Source organism: Lontra canadensis, unplaced genomic scaffold (assembly GCF_010015895.1).
Source record: "Lontra canadensis isolate GAN:19392208 unplaced genomic scaffold, GSC_riverotter_1.0 scaffold34, whole genome shotgun sequence".
Lineage (NCBI taxonomy): Eukaryota > Metazoa > Chordata > Mammalia > Carnivora > Mustelidae > Lontra > Lontra canadensis.
In genome coordinates, this window is record NW_022631028.1 from 3,952,927 (window position 1) to 3,973,801 (window position 20,875).

Sequence of the window (20,875 nt, forward strand, 5' to 3'; positions counted from 1 at the left end):
CCCCCCCCCCCCCCCCCCCCCCCAGGTGCTGTTTGCTGAGACTGTTTGCCTAAACCAGGTGGTCTCAAGGCAGAGCTGGCCGGCGGGCCCTGTGCGACAGGGCATGTGGGTGTTAACGTGAGTCACGTGGGGAGGCAGAAACATCTGGGCTGTCAGCAACCCCAGGCACTATCTCTCCTGAACATGAAAGGGAGCACCGCAGAACATTTCCCAGATGGGGAGTTGGCCGGGTGGATTACACAGCAGATTAAGAGAATTCTCATTTGGTTTCCCTGAAGAGTAGGAGTAAACTTGCTTCTCACTTGCTAAAAGCAAGAAGCCAGTATTTTGAGGAGCATTTCTTCATCCGTGTGACCAACTTGAACTGACCATCTACAGCAGTGGGTCCCAATGAGGGATGAGGTTGCTGCCCCCCCCCCGCCCCCCCCGCCCATCACCACCAGGGGACACTTGGCCATGTTTGGAGACATTCCTGGTGCGGACTGGGGTGGGGGGGGGTGTGGGCAGGTAGCACTACTGACATCTAGCAGGTAGAGGCCAGCAATGCTGCAAAACGAGTGCACAGGGCAGCCCCCCCCCCCCCCCAATAAGGAATTCTCTGGCCTCAAACAGGAGCATCACTAAGGCTGAGTTGAGAAGTCCTAATTCAGGACATGGTGCATAATTCCATGGCACTGGAGTCAGAAATGGCAGCGTTCAAACCCCGACTTCTTCAACTAATGCGTGTGTCCCGCCCAGGCAGATCACTTACTTCTTTCATTTGTACAAGGAAGCTACTAACACCTGCCTCTTAAAGTGTGTACTACAGTATAAAGCACTTGGAACAATAAGATTTTACCATCATCACTCTGCAAAAGGTACTGAGTTGGCCCCATGAAAGGCAGGAAGTTGACAGAAGCAGATAGAACCTGTCAGGCACTATTGTCTGAGTAGTAGGTGATGGGGAGAGTTTGCAGAAGAGAAAGAGCACAGAGGCACAGTTCTAAGTCCCATAGCGTCTAGAACTGTGTTGTCCAAGAGGACTTGCCACAATGATGGAAATGTGCCAAGTCTGTGCCGTCCGATGACAGTAACTAGCCCCATGTGGCTAACAAGCCCCATGTGGCTAAAAAGCCCCATGTGGCTAACAAGCTTCTGAAATGGTGCTACTGCAACCAGGGAACTGAATTCTAAATTTTACTTAATTTTGAGTACTTAAAACGAAGATGCTACCCATGGCAAGGCGGTCCCACTCTGGACAGAGCCGGGTTAGGAAGGGAAGTGAGACTATCACAGACCAAATATTGATACAGTGTGTGTGTGTGTGTGTGTTGTGGGGGTTGGTGCACCGCTGGGGCACCGGAATTGAGGGACGAAGGTATCACTTCTGGCTAGGGCCTTTATGGAGGAGACTCAGGCAGGCCAACAGGATGGACAGGTTCTTGACAGCAAGAAAGGCAGTCAGCTATGGGGAGCAAATTCCAGGCAGAGGAAGCATGTGGGCAAAGACTAAAGTAGGGATGGAGGTTGTCAGGTCGTCAGACAAGAATGCGGCATCTTCTGAATGCAACAAATGTCACATTCGAATGTACAGTCCCCCAGACGGCATCAAAAGGAGGTAATGTGACAACCCATCTTGCTTTAGGCTCAGGACACTCAAACATAAAATGGAAAGGAAGTGACTTGGAAAATAAAGAAATGTCATGTTGGGGGTGGGGGGCAAATTCTTACTGACTCTACCAGGAAGTGGTAGATGTGGGTCTTGAACTTGGGTCTGGATGACTTTTGGAATGAGAACGCTGGGTCTGCGTGTGGGCACAGAAGTAGTGGAACTAATATGAGAAGCTGGAAGTTTGCCGAGGACAAATTTTGACAATTTGACAATTTGCCCCAGGCTGCTCTGGTTTCTGGAACCCAGTTAAGGACGGGATGACATGGATGGGCAGAAGAAAATTGGTACTACGAATCTGTGTCTCCCTCCAATTTTACTGCAGACATCCAGACACTGTCTAAAACGTCTCCTAGAAATCTCTTAAGTATAATGACTCTACCAAGTGGTACTTATTTAGTAGCTGTTGGGGCTGGACTAAGAGCGACAACTGCTTTGGGGATTTCATCACCAAGGCAGGAGAAGAGAATCTTCTCATGTGAAAACTCAGGTTTGCAATGGAGTAGGAGCATTGATCTTTTTACATAAGGAATGTAGACAGAAAATGCCAAGCTGTGATGTTCAGTAAAGGCAAATAAAGGACTGTCAGTAAGGTAGGCATTTCTCATGACAAGAGGACATCATCTTGTGCAAACCCAAACTTAGCCAGTTTTGGTGACCGGCTAGAACCAAGGGTTCTTATTGTAACTGGAAAACAACTATGGCGCCCCAAGGCAGGTGGATTTTAAAGTTGTGGATCTTAAAAAATCTAGCTCAGGGAACAACCAACAATTTTGAGGAATAAAATGGAAATAAAAATTTCATAGTCTGTGGGCCGCCAATTACATGTTGGAAGGAAAAAAATAACAGAGATAGCTCAAAAAAAAATTTGGATGTTAAAAAAAGAAAACAGAGGGGAAGAGATACAAATCTCAAAAACATCTTTGAAAACTGAGCATCGCACAGAAGAGTTAAAATGTTAGAAAAACAGAAGCTCAATGACATTATCAGTCTGTGGCTAGCTTAATTCATAATTTTAGCCATCTGGTATGAATACAATAGTTTTATAACTTAAAGGGAAATTCCAAAATAACTTTTAGGTCTCCTTTTGTGTAGGAGTTAACGTCTGTAGGGTTTTATTTGGTGTAGAACCCAGGACAAGAACTCCAGGTAAAAGACTGTCAATTTTTACCTCCTTGGTTTACAAAGCCCGCGGCCCTTTGGGCTCAGACACTTTGGATTAAATCGGATGTGTTTTCAAACTACTTTGCCTCTTAATTTTTAAACCCTTGTTTATTTTAAATAAAATTTAATCCATATGTTTCTGATTCATTTACACTTAACTCATCAAAATGCTGTTTCATAAAAAGTTCTTTGATGTTCAAATTGCCTTTGGAGCTATTTTTAATAAGCTTTTTTTTTTTTTAAGCTTCTCTACTTAGAAACAGAAAGTTCCATTTCATTGCTATTTAACAACTAGGGGTCCAAATGGGTGGGTTCAGTTCATTATTTAAATGAAATAATGTATGTAAAATGCTTCATAAATTCTAAAGCAATCCATGCCTGCTAGTCATTACGGTTGCTATTGTGGTGATTACGACCATGCAGAGGACATAAGGTTTGAGGTTTCTCCTTCCTGCAGTTGGCTGGACTAGATCATCTTGTAGCTCACTCTTACTTACAACATTTTCTTATTCTATGACTTTCTCATTCTTAGCAACACCTACAATAAACGCGTCAAATGACTGGTGAGGTAATAAGGAAGTGTGTCAGACAGAGAGAGCCACCCACACAAATTGGACCCTTTTCAGTTGAGGTTTTGCGTGGACCCACTGTGTGGAACATGATCTTCATGGACGTTCAGGGCCTGGCTGGCTTTCACGGACTTTGGGGTCTACTTGGCGTATTATTTGTATGAACTGCTAGAGTCTGACAGAAAAATGGTTTGCCGAGAAGGAAGTTTTGTGAGCAGACACCTGGGGATGGGAGGGAAATAACCAATGCGAAGCAGGGTCTGTTCTCCAATCCCATGGATGCTTTGTAAGTTTTGAGGGGAGTTCCATGGAAACCTGCAACTGTTTTCAAAGGGCGGGGGGTGTTCTGGAAATATGAGCACATAGAGCGTTGCTTAGGGTCGTATGACAAAATGTAGGGCTGAGTCTTCTCCCACTTCTGGTGGAACCCAGTTCTGTCTTGGGCTCATGGGAGTCCTCACACATGGATGGCCGCGTCCCCTGGGACGGTGGGAGAGAGGCAGCTGAGATTCTGAGATTCTGGTAGGAGATGGCAGAGAAGTTTTGGCAATATGCGAGGTTGCCCGGAGCAGCATCGGCCCCTTATAGCTGGCTTAAGGGCTTGTGAGCCTCCCCGGGGGTGTCTAGAAACACTCTGCTGCTGTACGTGTGTATGGGTGTCCCAAGGGGCCTCGATGATGTCATTCCTAGAGTCCGATGAGGCCTGGGGCCATCCGGCTTCCATGGGAAACCAGCAAAGTGGCCATTTTGCTTCTCTTGTCTTGACAAACGCATAGAGCGTGCAGACCACTCTAACAAAAGTGAACAGGAAACCTTTGTCTCCTGGAAGTTGACCCCATCTTGTGTGCGAAGCATATACTTTCAACTTTTGCATTCTCTCCCTATGGCCCGGTCGGTTGCACACCAGGCTGCCTTTGGGAATTTGGAACCAAACATGAAACTCTTTATCACACAATGGAGGGAACATGGCTCTGCCCTTTCGCACATCAGTCTTCCCTGGTGAATGGCTTCCTAGCCTTCTGATTCTTGCCGTATGGAACAATTGGCCCCTTCAGTTAACTTGCCAGCGGTAATCAGTTATTTCTCCTTGCCATAAATTTTAACCATTCTTTTTTGAGGGGAAGAAATTAAAGTAACAAAGGGAGGTGACTATAAAGAACTGAACTGTCAAAACAGCCAATGTTTGAGTAATTTGTTGGGTCCCAGGTTTAGGGTTGAATGATTTTAGCACTAATTTTCGGTTTGGAGTATTTCTCAGGACAAACAATCCTTAGTTTCAACCACGTCTCTAGTTAAGATTTTGAGTGCAAGTGTGGAGAAGCTTGTAAGAGAGGTTTTATTATAATTCAACAACTTAACTGATTTTTTTTTTCTTTTTTTAGGGGAGAACTCTGGTATCTGCTTGGCTATCTCCTTTTGCATGAAACAAACCAGATTTTTGACAACGCCGACTGAACTGGGTCCATTGCAGACATTGCCCAAGAACCACCTGGCGCAGCTAAATTGTAATAACTTCTCTGAGCATCCAATTCCACCAGGTCTTGTTTGAAAAAGAGAAATTCCCCAAATGACTAATGCTTTTAGGTCCGGGGGCAGTTTTTCATTGTCCTCAAAGCACCTGGTGTAACCGACTTGCTTTCAATTCTTCTGAGAGCCTGTGGATTTGAAATGAAAAAAGAAAATAGGATCCCCTAAGTCCACGGGGCAAGGCAATCTGCTTTCATTAAAGAGAACTCCGAATGTTTCCGAACATGTGGCCCACTAAGCTCCCCCGTCAGGCTCAGATTTATGGATTTGCTCTGGAACCAAGATTTTTGTACACGAGGCACAATACCTTGGAGTATTTACAGCGTAAGCTATTTTCCTAAAGCAAACAGCTGCACCCCCGGGCTCGGTAAACCCCTTGTGTCCCCAGACACAGGAGCCAGAACCTTCTTGGGAAGCAGGTGTGCCTTAACTGGGAGGAGACCTTCCTTGGGCCTGATTCCCTGAATGTCTGAACATTTCACCCCTTCCAGAGATGCAGTCTGATGACTTCTGAGAGCCTGTGGAAAGGCACCTTTTTTTTTTTTTTTATTTTCCCCTTGATAAGAAAAACTAAAAGAAAAGGGTCTAGTTATTCTAATCTAAAGGGAAGGGCTGGGTGGCTTCAAGAGGAAGCTGTAGATAAAGTCTGAGCTGTTAGAAAGGAACTTTATCTTCATTTTCTTCTTCTTCTTCTTCTTCTTCTCCTCCTCCTCCTCCTCCTCCTCCTCCTCCTTCTTCTTCTCCTTCTCCTCCCCCTCCCCCTTCCCTCTCCTCCTCCTCCTTCTCCTTCTTCTTCAAATTACCCTCCTTCTTTACTGGCAGGGAGGGTGGAGGCCTTGATCAGGAGCAGGAATTTGAAAGGGAAATAAAAGGCAAAATGTGAAGCTGTTTTATTGTCTGTCATCTCAATGGTTCTTTTTGCTTAGGAGAAACTCCCAGCTGGATTCCATAGGTAGAAGTGTAACACTGACCACGTTCCTGCCAACGAGGCTTTCAGAAACCACACAGAGGTGGAATGAGGGGAAGGAGCGATTCATTTACTTATGCATCCCATCAATATTAATGTATGTATTTTATTAATTTTTATTAATAGTTATTAATTTTTTAATTTTTTGAAGATTTGTTATTTGAGAGAGAGGTTGGGGAGGGGCAGAGAGAGAGGGAGAGAAAATCTCAGACTCCATGCTGAGTGCAGACTCCCACGTGGGGCTTGATCTCATGACCAGTGAGATCATGATCTAAGCCAAAATCATGGTGGTCAGATGATTAATCGACTGAGCCACCCAGGTTCCCCTTTCATCCTGTCAATATATATATATATATATTTATTTATTTAAAAATTTTTTAGGTGATTTTTTTTTAAAAAAGACTTTATTTATTTATTTGACAGACGGAGATCACAAGTAAGCAGAGAGGCAGGCAGAGAGAGAGAGAGAAAGGGAAGCAGGCTCCCTGCTGAGCAGAGAGCCCAGTGCGGGGCTCGATGCCAGGACCCTGAGATCATGACCTGAGCCGGAGGCAGAGGCTTTAACCCACTGAGCCACCCAGGCACCCCATCATTCTGTCAATATTTATTAAGAACCCACTTGGTATTGGGGACCGAGGTTACTGTCACCGTGCAGTTGGATATCATGCATGCAAGGGATCAAGCCAAGATGTCTTCTTCATGAGCTGAGCCCAAACCTTGGAAAATTTCAACTATTCCTTACCCCTTCTGGAGAACAGACACAATGGGTAGCTGTTAAAGAGGAAATGCTTTGTGAGGATGGTTGCTATTTTCCTATTATATTTAAAAATCTTCGTTTGAATTAGGGGATTCAGTGTAACACGGTATCCTATCCGGGGGACTCACAATTCAACAGTCAGGAGAGCTGAGTTCTTTTTCTGACTCTGCTATTAACTAGCTGGGTTATCATGTGCCAGTGACTTTTCTTCCTGGGGCCTCAGTTTCTCCAAAGGTCCAAAGAGGGGGAAGGGATTTTTGAATTGTCTTCCAGCTTTGTGATTCTACAGCTCCTTAAAAGTTGCAAAGCAGATAACTAGACAAAATGTGATGGGTGGCCTGAAGTGTTTGGCAGGTGGTCTGATCTAGAAGAAAAAAAGGCAGAAAAGAGTGAGTCCTATGCACATGGGTTAATGATGCCCACTAATAATGCATCAGGATAACTGGGGACATTGGAGTGGTGGGAGAAACATCATGGGATGTGGAGTCATACCACTGGGTTTGAATTTTGGCTCTGCCAGTAGGTAGCCCGGTAGCAGTTATTTACCTTGTCCAAATCTCGACATCCTCATCTCTTCAATGGGTTAATATTAGTGTCTGTCATATCGAATTGTTGTGAGGATTGAGTCAGACTGCCTGTCTGACAAAGGGTGCCAGGGACACAGTCTTTTCTCTGTATTAAGGATCCTCACCTTGTGGTCTGGAGACTCTGAGGAGTCTGTCAGGGGGTCTGTGAGGTCAAAATGGGTTTCATGCTAATATTAAGATAGTATTTGCCCTTTCACTCACTGGAGTTTTCCAGAGGCTACCCGATGTGTGATATCATGACAGATGGAATGCAGGAGCAGTTATTAGAATTCAGCTGTCTTCTATTAGGCTAACCATTAAAAAAATGAGCAAAAATATGGAATAAGGCTACTCTTTTTTTGTTGTTGTTGTTTTAGAAAATAGAGTTGTTTTTCTTAAGAATACACATTTTTTTGTTAACATGTAGTGAGCTTATTATTGTCATTTTAAATACATGAATTACTTAACCATGTTCTTAGTTTGGATTTCTAATATGGCAAGCAGCAGTAGCCCTAACTCATATAAACACAAGCTTTTTGGAATTGCCAGTAATTTTTAAAAGTGTGGTTTTAAAAATAAAGAAAAAATACATTCTGCATTAGTTTCCTATTGCTGCATAGTTCCTGTACCAATATGCCACAAAGTTAATGGCCTAAACACAACACAGATTTACTAATGGAATGTGCTGGAGGCCAGAAGTCAAAAATAGGTTCCTTCTGGAGGCTCCAGGGGGAATCTGTTACTATGTCCTTTCTAGCTCCTAAGACTACCTACAGCCCTTGGCTTTTGACATCCTTCCTCCATCTTCAAAGTGGGCTGTAGAGCCTCTTCAAATCTTCCACTACTTTTGTGGTTACATTGTCTGTTGTCTCTCTGATCTCCCACCTCCCTTTTATAACAAACCTTGTGTTTATACTTGGCTCACCTGAATAATCCAGGACAATCTCCCCATGTCAAAATCCTTAACCTAATCACACCTACAAAGTCCTTTTTGCCATCTAACATAACTTATTCACAGGTTCTGGGAATTAGGACAGGGACATCTTGGGTGCCATTAATTAGCCTACCATAATTCCAATTTTGAGATATTTACAGATTGGATCCTCAACATCCAACCAAAACAAAACTATTAAAATGTATAATGACAGTACATACAAAGTCAAGTACAGATATATCTTTTTTACTCATTTTGTCAACAAATATTCTTCAAGATCTACATGTAAATCTTTACCCAATCTTTCAATTGCCAGCTTGAGTCCCTTCCTTGACGATGTCTTCTCTACTGGTCTCAGGAGGCTTTCCTTTTCTCAGCATCTACACAGAACCTGGAATGGAGTAAGAACTCCATAATTGTTAGCCAACTTTATTGTAATTACTTCTCCATGTATCTCCCCTCTACTAGCCTCAAATCTGCCATTCCCTAAAACATGTTCCACAAAACACTTGTCACAAATGATTGTATGACATAGAAGAGTTCTCTGGTTAAAACACTTCAGGAAATGCTATATTATCTTATTTTTCTTTTTGAAGATTCATGGTACATATCAGTATTTTAAAGACATGGAGAAGTCCTGCAGTGTTGATGGGTAGAGGTGAGTTTAATTTAACATGACATATTTCAAGGAATCTCTTTCCTATAAAATTGATGCACATTCCATTATCAGAAACACTGCTGTATACTCCTTGGGGATAAGGACCAAATAGAGCCCTTCTTTGTATCTTTTTTTGCAGGCCTGTTCTTGGCATACTTATAGGTACTTGATGAATATATGTGGAATGAACGCATTGACCAATGGGAAAACAACGTTGATAAGACAAGAACTCTTCCCTCAAGTTGCTAAAAACAAGTCAGACAGATGTGTAAATAATTATTTATATAGTAATAGGTAAATGAAATGTGGTCTAACCTAGGATTGCTAATAAGAAGGAGAAAATAAAATCCATATACTGAAGACCAACCTAAGAGTTAAGCAGAACTGAAGTAGGTAATTTAAGCAGCCCTTTGAACTTTGTGGACTGCCCTCTCTCAAAAAGGAAAAGGAAAATCAGATCTGTGTGGCACAGAGCAGAATAGAAAGAAATAGCTGTCTTCAGATAAAGAATGAAAATTATTATAGAAAAGATTAAGCCTGGATTAAAACCCCCAAGTCACGCTCTATTGCATCCCAAATGATGGTTGAGATCCCAGTACTCACATCCAATTGTTCCTATGAACATGTGGGCAGTCAGTTTGAGGGAACGAGCCCATAGCTTGCTGCCAAAAGCTGGGCATGAGTTTTCCAATCCCAGCTGCCATCATTTATCAGAAACAAGGTTCTCCTGCCATGGGCAGCAGTGATGGCCCCACTCTGAATGGCAGCAAAGGCCAGGGCAATCTCTGGTTGAACCAGCCATTCCAACAGCTGCTCCACAGCCTTGCTGGTTTCCCCTGCTGGTTGACTCTGAGAGCTAATTCAACCAAGATCACATAGGGGCAGCAGGCAGTCTTTTCTATATGCTCTGCAAAAGCCACTGTATGGAGGGAGAACAAACAAACAAAATCAATTCAAGCAGGAAAAGAAAGAAATTGGTATGGCTCCGTAGAAGGGGGAAAGGACTTGGGGGCCACCAGAAAGATAGGGGTTTAAATCATGGTTCTGTCATCCCTGATCATGAGCAAGTTACTTAACCTCTATGAGCTTGTGTCTTCTGTTGATAAATTTGCATATAACTTCTATGTTGGGTTGTTGTTTGTCTTAGAAATAAGTTTTATAATGCACACAGAGTAGGCACTCAATATATAATAGTAGGATAGCATTATATGATACATAATATTTACTAATATAACAATATTTCATATTAACATTCTAAAATATGCTATAGTAGAAGATAATACATGATAAATTTATAATAAACCATAAATAATTTATTAATAAACAATGGTGGGGTAACATCTGTGAATTACTAATCTTTGTTACTCCATCCCTCCTCCTGAATTTGTTTTTATCCCATGACCATGTTCCTCATTTGGGAAGTTGTCCATTCTGGGTTTATTGCCTCAGGAAACAGAGCAGCAGAAAAGCAGATAAGAAGGAGACTCTTCTGGATTTGCGTTTTAAAAAATTAGACAACAAAGGAATAGAAAGGGAGACTCATGTCATACACCTGGGCTGACCAATAGAGTAGCCACTAGCCACGTGGCTGCCGCCTGCCTCAAATGTGATTGCTCCGGCTGTCAGCTTATAAGACAAACTGGATTTCAAAGACTAGTACAAAAAAAGCACGTACAATACTTCATTCCTTGTTTTAAAGGATGGATTATATATTGAAATGATAGTATTTTATTTGGCTAAATAAAACATATGGTTAGAATTAATTTCACTTGTTCCCTTTTTAAAGAATCAATGGAGTTACTAGAAAGTGATGTATGTACATGGCTCACCATTGTGGCATATTTTATTTCTACTAAATAGCATCCACCGAGACAATGGACGACTAGAAAAGAGTCATGGGTGTAAGTCAACAGATTCAGGAGAAAACGTATTCAGTCAGAGCAAGGTGTGTTTTTTTTGCCCCTGGAATTAGAAAAGAATCTCTGGCCTGGGTGAGGAGGCTCAAAGGCTTGCCATGAGGGCTAAGGTGCAGGTTCTTTCATTCGCCCTGCATGAGCTCTAAATCTTCAGCCCAAGACCTGGAGAGGGGATGGCAGTCTCTGCAGATAAAGTTTTGGGATCAAGAACTCTTTGCCAGCCAAGAATTTTCACGCGGCAGCAAGATTCTAGAAAAGAGATGACCGTACGTTGTCTCAGCCAACAGGGTATTAGCGGCCTCATTTCATTTATCCCAGTCTGGGATAAGAATTTCCATACATCCCGGAGTGTATCCGCTGGGAGAGCAGAACAGGCGCTAGATCTGAAGTGGCTTCATGGTAGGAACGGGGCTGATGTAGCAGCAGCCTGGACAGATGGTTAGCCTGCTGGGCTTTACCAGCCCGATGCTCTAGTCTCCCAGCTGCTGAGGTGTTTACTGCTGACACCTCAGACTTGCACCCTTCTTAGAGGGACCGCCCTTCACTGACTGGACACACCCCTGCCCGAGATGCCCGGACAGTTACGGAGGGGGCACCCGCAGCTGCTGCTACATAGACCCGTGTCAACAGGAGAGCTGATGGGCTTCTTTTCGTTGCTTTGGCCGAAGATGAGTCTCATCTCTAGAACTTAGCAGCCCCCTTGTAAAGTAAAGATCCTAAATCGGTGGGGATTAAGTTTCTTCCATCTTTGTCGGAAAGGGACTCGAGACAGTAATTAAGGCAAAGCGTGGAAAAAATAAAATGATATTCCTTGCACACCTGAGTCCTGAACTGAGACTCTCTCTTTGTTGAAAGATGACTAAGGCACAGCAAGCTAATACCGAGGTGGGACAGGGTGTATGCGAGAGAAAAAGTGCATCTGGTGACAAATACATATGACTTCCTTATAAAGACAAAAGAAGACTTAAACGGCATTAGTCCAGTAGGAGCTGTTGGTGGTGCTGGTGAGAAATATTTACACATTCCAGGAGTGACATGATACTGCATCCAGGTGGATATCAAATGTCCTGTGACAAACCTGGAATGATCGTACTGACACCATAAATACCCCGTTAACAGAGTGTCACAATTTATAAACAGAAAGTGCTTACTGACTTAATTCATGTGGTCACCATATTTTCTCAAGAATTTTACAAATGTTGAGATTTGTTTAATTCGAGGGAAGAACAATCTAGACCCCAGGAAGCTGCCAATGGCTCCTGGGGCTTTTACTTCTTCATGGGTGTCGTTTCACGTAACGGGTTTCTCTGCTTGTGTTCGTTTGCCCAATGAATTACACCAACTCCGCTTTACATTTTTCTCCCATCTGAATTTATAAAGTAACAAATAAGGACTTAAAACCCCCAAATGCAAGAACAACCAAAAAGGTCCACGTCCCAAAGTTGTGGAAAAAGGCAGCGCTGTTCTGCCGGATATATGCCTGGCGTCCAGTGTGCAAGTCAGCTCTTCTTGTCTTCCAGCTGCTCTCAAAATCATCTCTGTTTGCTACACTCGTTTCCCCTTCATTGGATTTGGAATGCGCCTGCACTATCTACTACGATGTCCATAACCATTTTTGGCATAGTTTATCTGACCCCTTTGGGTCACTTGCTCATTTAATTCAAGGAATGTTTCTTGAGTCCCAATCGCGTGCCAGGTGTTGTGCTGGGCACCGAGGATCCGGGGGGAACAAGATAGGCTCTATTCCCACCTTCATGAAGCCAACAACAAGCAAATTGCTGTCAGCTGGGCTAACAGACAACATCAGATCTACATTTCAAATCTGGCTTCTTTCTGGCAGCTTTTGTTCAACCTAATATTTGTAGTTAGTCATAGGAACATTGATTAATGTCTATGACCCATCAGGGCAGGGCATTTGTGGCTTTAAAACATGCTCGTTCTTTCATCATCACAATAACCCAGTCATTGCTATTTTATAGGAGGGAAATTTACTCCAAGTTCATACAGTGGACAAGGATTGGTTCTAAGTCCTCTATTTTATTGTTCTTCCCCATGAAGTTATTAAGTGGATTGTGTGTGCTTGACATTTCCTTCCTTCTGGCTTTAGAACCCCTCTGCCCCTTGGTGGTAACCTTCCCTCCTGGCCTGACATCCCCTTTACCTTGGATGTCATACTAGAAGGGAACTGATGAGTCATTGCTTGTTGAGGAATCACAAGGGTACCTAATAAAGGGTTGGGCATCACTGAAAATCTTTCAGACTAAAGGTTTGTGTCTCCAACAGAGGATTGGCAGGTGCTGCAGCAAGGGTTGATGGTCTTCCCATAGCTGAACTTGCCCCTTCTTCCTTAATAATGGGATGCCCATTCTTCAGCTGAGACCATGGCTACCCAAAAGAAATATTACATTTTTCAGTCTCCCTTGCAAGTGCGGTGACCAGGTCATTGATTTTTGGCCAATGGTATAAAAAGACAGTGGTCTGTGAAGCTCCCAGGAAGCATCCTTGATGGAAGGTTGTCTGATCTTTTGTGCCAATTCCTACTGGCTGGAACACAGACTTGAAGGCTGGGGCTTAAGCAGTCATGTTGGATCATGAGATTAAAGTAGTGTGTGGATGATAATGGAGAAGGAAGCTGGAAGAAACTTGTATCTTATGACCAGGGAGCACCCCAGCACACCTGGGCAGCTTACTTTTGGACTTTTGCTTATGTAAGAGAGCATTAAACTTCAGTCTAGGGGCGCCTGGGTGGCTCAGTGGGTTAAAGCCTCTGCCTTCGGCTCAGGTCATGATCCCAGGGTCCTGGGATCGAGCCCCGCATTGGGCTCTCTGCTGAATGGGGAGCCTGCTTCCTCCCCTCTCTCTCTCTGCCTCTCTGCCTACTTGTGATCTGTCTTTCAAATAAATAAATAAAAAAATCTTTGTTAATTATCTTCAAACATTTGGCATTAAAAAAAAACGAAACTTCAGTCTAGCTTTCTATTTCCTTGGGTTTTATAGCAACTTAACTTAATCTTAATGAAGTGGGAGCTATGACAGGCTGGCAGAGAAACGAAAAGACTTTCAATGACTTTCCTGGTATCCTTGAGTCAGGTGGTTACTGATCCTCCCTACTTGCAATGTTTGTCCACATACTGTCCTTATGCCAGAATGAAACTTGACAACAGTTTATTAATGATCAGAATCCATTCTGGTAATCATATTTCCAGGGACAAAATCCCTGCTTCTGGAAGACTGTGGGAGAATCACCCTCCCCTCGGTCTGATAGCTGTCCCTGAGGAAAACCTGTTTGTCACAGGAGCCATCACATTTTTCGCCTCAGCCCCTCGGGTCACCCAGCACTGGGGAGTCACAAACTACCCTAACTGCCTCATACTCAAGATGACTTTGTGAAAAGTAGCCCAGAGGGCAGAGAACATAGAACAACAGGATCAAACAGACGATTTGGAAATATTGGGTCCAGAATGGATGTCAAAACAGGAGCAAGGAAAAAAATTGGGAGTGTATTGAGAGAATCCAAGAGACAAGTAACAAGAGATGGAGGTAAGGCGCTGGCAGTAAGAACTAAAGGAAACAAAAGCTTAGTTCTAATTGTTATGGGCATGAGATTTCATAGTGATTATTCATGGAAGGAGAAGAGTGGCATATGACCAGTAAAGTTCCACTTAAAGTGCACAGAAGAGTGAGAGGCAGCAAAGTAACTGGAGAAGACATAACCCCCAAGGTAGGAGAAAGACCACAAGAGATGTACATCACAGAACAGAGTGTGTGTGTGTGTGTTTTTTTGTTTTTTTTTTTAAAGAGAGGGTGGTAAACAGAGTAAAAAGTTCTAAAGAGATCAAAAAGGATGGGGAAGAATGTAATCTATTGGTCTTGGCCATAGGGTGGTCGGTCATTGGGAGCTCTATGCTGAGCAGATCCGGTAGACCGGTGGATGTGACAGGCAGTCGGCAGCTGACTGACGAGCTAAGCCTCTCCTCCAACCTAGAGTCATGGAAGGCATGGGGTCAAGTGCTGTATCTATGCTATTACAGAATGTGCTGGAGCACAGACATCAGATGAAGGTAATTCTTCTAAGAGGCTTGATTTGATAACACAGAACACCTCCAGTGCATACATATGTTATCTTTGCTGCACTGGCAACTGTACGAACACAAAACCTTCAGCATCATGACTACCCTCCGCTGTTTTGGACATCTTGACTACTACCGAGTCAGTGGCGCCAAAATCAACGAAGAAATTTTGCACATGGGTGTGATAGCAATAGACCAAATGTTTACTGTCCACACAAAGAGTAATGAAAAGCTCTGCTAATTAGGTCATGTTTATATTTCCATTATCATGGCTAATTACCTGTTTTATTTGATGATATGTGTCCTTAAGTATCACTAGGGCACCTGTTTCTCAGCATATTTGAAACATCTTAACAATGTTTTTGCTATCTTTTTGGTGTCCATACCAGCTAAGATTTTGTTTGCAACAGGTAAATGCAACATGACATGCAAATTATAGAAGCCCCCCCCCCCCCTTTGCTCTTTCACAGTGAAACTCGGTCATAGGTTGGTCACATTTTAGTGTCAGAAGCAATTAAATTATAAATATTATTTAAGTGAACAGTTTTCACCCCAGCAGTGGGGAGAAGAGTTCTTGATGGGTTGTGGGTATTTTATTCCAGTTACAAGACAAAACTGAATGTTGCCATCTAATGTGTTTCCGTAAATCTACTACAGTTTTGTTTCTTGAAACTGTTCATATGTGGCCACTATGACAACCGAATGCCTGCTAAATTGGGTTTCTCTGAAAAAAAAAAAAAAAAAAAGTAGGCTTTTGGTTTCTATCATGATTAGTTCTAGGGTTTTGAAAGAATGATTGGTGGTTTGTAAGATAATTAGGGCAATATCTGAAATTCATGAGTGGGAGAGACTGAAGTCCATAGGGGACATGGGACTGTCACAGAATTGTCAGGTGTGGAAATGACAAAGTCAGAACTAGAATTCTAATCTCCTGCTTCTTCCTACTGACCTCTACCCCCATGTAGCTGTAAAGGGAGGTGTGATAGTTACTTTTCTGTGTCAACTTGAGTGGGCTCAGTGATGCCCAGATAGCTGGTCAAACATCATTTTGGATGTGTCTGTATGGTTAACTCAGGATGAGATCAGTATTTAAATCTGTAGATGGAGTAAAGAAGATTGCCCTCACCAATGTGGGCAAGCACCATCGGAGCCGTTGAGGGCCTGAATAGAACCAAAAGCAGAGGAAGGGTGAATTGTCTTTTTCCTTCAGCTGGGACATCCATCTGCTGCCCTTGGACATGGATGCTCCTAGTTTTTGGGCCTTGAGACTCAGACAGGAACTTACATTCCTGCTTCTCTGGTTCTCATTCAGACTGATTGAGAACACTGGTTTTCATGTGGATGCTTGTAGATGGCAAATTGTGGGACTTTTCCGCCTCCATAATTATGTGACCCAATTCCTGTAGTAAATCTCCTCTTCCATGTATATCTATATAATCTTATTGGTTCTGTTTCTCTGGAGAACCCTGACCAGTACAGCAGAGTAGCTCAGCTCTGGGGTCATACAGACCTCACTCGGAAGGATTCACTCTAGACTTCATTTGCCTCTTCAGGAGAATGGGATCACTTTGGTCACTTCTCTACTGGGATTGTTTTGATGGTTAAATGAAGAAATACATGGGAAGCTCCTACCCAGTGTTTGGCACATGGTGATTACCCAAAGCATTGCCTACATTTAACACCACAGACATAGAGTGGGCTGTGGTTTTGCTGGGTTGTCTTGATGTTAGGGGAAAAAAAAAGTCTAGAATCTCTATAAACTGCAATGTGGTCAGTGTTCACCCGATTCTTTCTTTCTTTCTTTCTTTTTTTTTTTTTTTTTTTTTTAAATTTTATCCGTTTGACACAGAGAGAGAGATCACAAGTAAGCAGAGAGGCAGGCAGAGAGGGGTGAGGGGAAGCAGGCCTCCTGCCAAGCAGGGAGCCTGATGCGGGGCTCAATCCCAGGACCCTGAGATCATGACCTGAGCTGAAGGCAGAGGCTTAACCCACTGAGCCACCCAGGCGCCCCTGTTCACCACATTCTTATCTGTTTGGTCTTAGACGCTTGCTGCTGGTCAGTTTCAACTTAGACCCAGTTATACCCATATTCAAACTCCAAAGACATGTGAGTAAAAACACACTCCCTGTTCTGTTGTTTTCTACACATATGTATCTAAGTGAATGAATCAGTGGACAAGCAGTGTATGGGATCTTGGACTAACTGAGGCCAAACCTCTGAAGCCTAGCCGAGAAATGAGCAGTAGTGGTAAGCTCCTGTCCCATCATCTGAATGCTCTGGGGCAAATGACTCAGCTCCTCTGTGCCTCTGTTTACTCATCTAACGAAAGGCAGATAAAAGAGGACCTGTCTCTTGGGTTGTGAGCATCAAGTGAAATACTGCACACAAAATGTTTAGCCAGAGAGAGTCCATCCTAAGTACTCAGTTATTGGGCCAGGTATGATTTCTACCTTCCCTGCCCTCCCCGTCATCTCATTGTGGAGCTTGGCTCAAATCAGGAACAGGATATACACACCTCACCTATAATTCATTGAGCTGTGAATGTGTATTAACAGCATCAGGCAGGCTGAAAGGAGGCCCAGCCTTTGTCCTCTGCTGCAGCCCGTCCAGCTTGAGGCCAAGAAGGCAGGCACAATGGGGAGGAGGAACCCTGCATCCAGGATTCCCTGGGCCACTGAGTTCATGGCTGGACTTCTCATATAAGAGAAGCTTCTAGGGATTACAGCGTGACACGCTCTCTCCTCGTCGTAATTTCCCACCTGCTCTGCTTTCTACTTCTCCTTGACTGCTGATAGGAGCTTTCCTGGGAGCTGACTGTTGGTGTGTAAAGTTCTCCAGTCTGATTCTGTGGGAGCCTGTGCTAAAGATGATGAGGGTGAGGAGAATCCTATGTGTGAAGCAACAGTTCAGTCCGTCTAGTGCACACGGATCCCAAGGGCAACTTATGAAAATACAGATGGCTGACTCTTACCTCCAACCTCTGGACTCAGCCAGTTCAGTCCAGCAATCTGCCCCCCCTCACTTAGCACCGGCCCAGATGATTCCAGGCAGAATCATCCCTGGACCGCGCAGTGTGGAAATAGTTCTAACCCAGGCTCACATTAATATTCTGTTGCTTTGAAACTTGTTGCTTGAGTAAGAAAATATTGGCTCTGGCACGCAGGGACTTCCTGCGTTCAATCCATATTAGTGCACCACCCATCCTCCCATGGCCAAGTCATTTCCTGAGATAGGCTTTAATATCAAGAAGCACTTTTAAAGTCCATTTTAACAACCACTTTCACTTTTTAACCAAAGAGAGAAATAGACAAAAGCATAGCATTGGAGAAAAAGGATACAGTTAAAAAAAAAATTTTTTTTTTTTTTTAAATCATGACCTTAAGATGCCAAACTTATTCATTTGGTCAGTGGAAGAAAAGAGGGTATTCAAGACCAACTGGCCGATTTATGAAGACTTGGATTTAGATTGATTCCTACCATGCAGACCAAACTCCCAAAGAGGTAGCCTGGTGTAACAGAGAGAGCACAGATATTTCTGTTGGAAGACTTGGATTTGAATCCTGGTTCCATCAGTCCAGCCATATGACCTTAACCTCTTGGCATCCTAATGGGAATAAGGGTGTGGTAAACATTAGTGATAATGTATATAACTTGCTTAGCCCAGCTATTAGTAGTATATCACGATCATGGTTATTGTTATTTATCTTCTCTTACCTTTGATCAGTAAGGTGGGAAACATAATGGTATGATTTTTTAACTGCCGTGAGGATTATTAGATTCTAATAGGTTACACACTGAGTGCTTATGAAGTGCCTGGTACTATTCTAAGCAATTTACATACATTAACTCACTTGATCCTCACAAGAACTCTATGAAGTTCTTCCCATTTTACAGATGGGGAAACTAAAGCTCAGAGCTATTAAGTTCATGACTCAAGGTCGCACGCTCTAAGGGGTGAAGCTGGACTACTGTATGTGAAAAGCTCCATGCAGTACCTGCTACACAGCAGAGTCTCAACAAGAAACAGTATTCATGGTGTTATGTGTGGAGAGAACCTTTCCTGAGGGACCCCCTTGGGAGTACCAGAATCAGAAAGTAGAAATTCCACTTTGGCTGGCAGGTTAGCATGGTTGAAAGTTCATTCTTTCCTGGATGATGGGTTTAGTGTTGTCCTGGCTAACAAAAAGAGATACCTCTAAGCTACAAGCTGCAAACAAGGATGGACATATTTAAATTGGGGTTGGGTCAAATCCATCCCATGTGGTCCCCAAATTAATGATACCTGTCTACAAAGAAAATGTTATACTGAGATTGTTATTTTGTAACTTTCCTCTTTAGCCCTGAGAATATGATTATGCTTCTTCTGAAGATGGGCTGGGGGAAAAAAATCCTCTCTTGTAAGTTATATTTTTGATGGGCCAGCATTAGACACAATAAAGGCAGTGATATTTAAGTTGATCAGGGACAGATGTTTAACATATTTTATGTAAGAATTGTAGACACAGTTAACTGCCAAAACAGACTGTTTCCTGAAACATTGGACAGATGGAACCAAGAAGATGTACTCCTGAGGAGTCTGAACTCCTCAAAGTGACCCTAATTTAAAAAAAAAAAACATAGTTTTGATCAAAGCACTTCAGTCATTTTAATTCTTTTGTTTCTATACTTTGTTCACTTTTTTCATGGCTATGAAGGTATGTGGGATATAAAAGTTCTATTTCTCCCTCTCTCTGTGTATGTGTGTGTGTTACACATGTGTGAGGATCCCTGGTTTCAAAAGCATACTTTGTTTTATTTTCTTTCTATCATTTACTGTGGGAAAACCCAGTGTGCAGTACACATTGTTGGCTCTCTCCCCAGCATCTGCTCCCCTCTGCTCTTCCCAACAGCCCCTGATTTCCTTTTGGGGATCTGGGGTCCCAGGGATGTTGACTCCACGCCCAGCTCCATGCCTTGTCACTGCTCTGCTGGAAAGCCACAGATGTCTCTCTTTCTTGTTCAGAGTAAAAAGCCAAAGTGTTTCCATTGGGCCATGAGGCTCTATAGACAGTGGCCATTACCCCAACCTCATCTCCTACAGCGCTCCCTGCCCCTCCCTGCTCATCACTGCCTTCCTTGCTCTTTCTTAAATATGGCGGTCATGCTCCCACCCTCAGACCCTTTTTAACTCTCTGATCTGCTGGTGAACATCTCACCCAATAAGATAGGTGAAGACCTTGACTGAGTTTAGTAGTTTTCCCCAAAGCCCTCAATTTTGCTCAAAGAAAAAAATACTCCAGTAAAATCAGATCAATTTTAAGCATTCACCATTAAATGTTTCAAGAGGAGTTTTCACCAACATTCTGCCCTGCTAAGAATTTAAGAGGATGTGTAGGAGGTCTTTCTTGTGTTCATAAAGAACAATGTGCAATTCAGTTTCGGAGAGAAGGCTTTGTTGAAAGCCATTGAAAGAATTATTTACTGGGTGGGGTGTGATCTTGCTGCGTTTACACAGTATTGGCTATTCTGCTGATACTCACTTAATGAAACTTAAAAATAAAAACATCTGGAAAATGTGCCAACCGATGCCTGCTTTACCAGTTCAGCTTTCTGTTTGCCTCAAGTAATTTTAATAAAGTATGTTAACTCTACCAGGTTCTTGAAGGAATTCATGTTCTGTGATCTGGCCCTCTCCACTGCTACAGCATTTTTGGAAATAGGCCCATGAATTTAATGAAATACTTAAAACAATACTCTAGGAGGACTTAAATCTTGATAATTATGCAAGGAGTTGTACTTCAGATGTATCATACGTTCCTAAAATGACACATTTTGCCTTGAATTCTGATTGTTGCACTTTCTAGGAGCTGTGGTTACCAGGATCAAATTTAAATGGAGTTTTCAATTCACAGATGACCCCAAATGAAATTCATGCCACCAACAGTACGGAGAAACCATGCCACCACTCTCCTGAGTTTGCCTTCAAATGATTCTGTTTAATTTCCTGTTTAAAAGAAAGAACTTGAATGGAATTTCTTCGCAAAGGGATTGTTTGGTTTAAACTTGATCCTCCCAAATGCTAAATCTCTCCTAAATCCCTCCTTTGAGGATTTGGACTC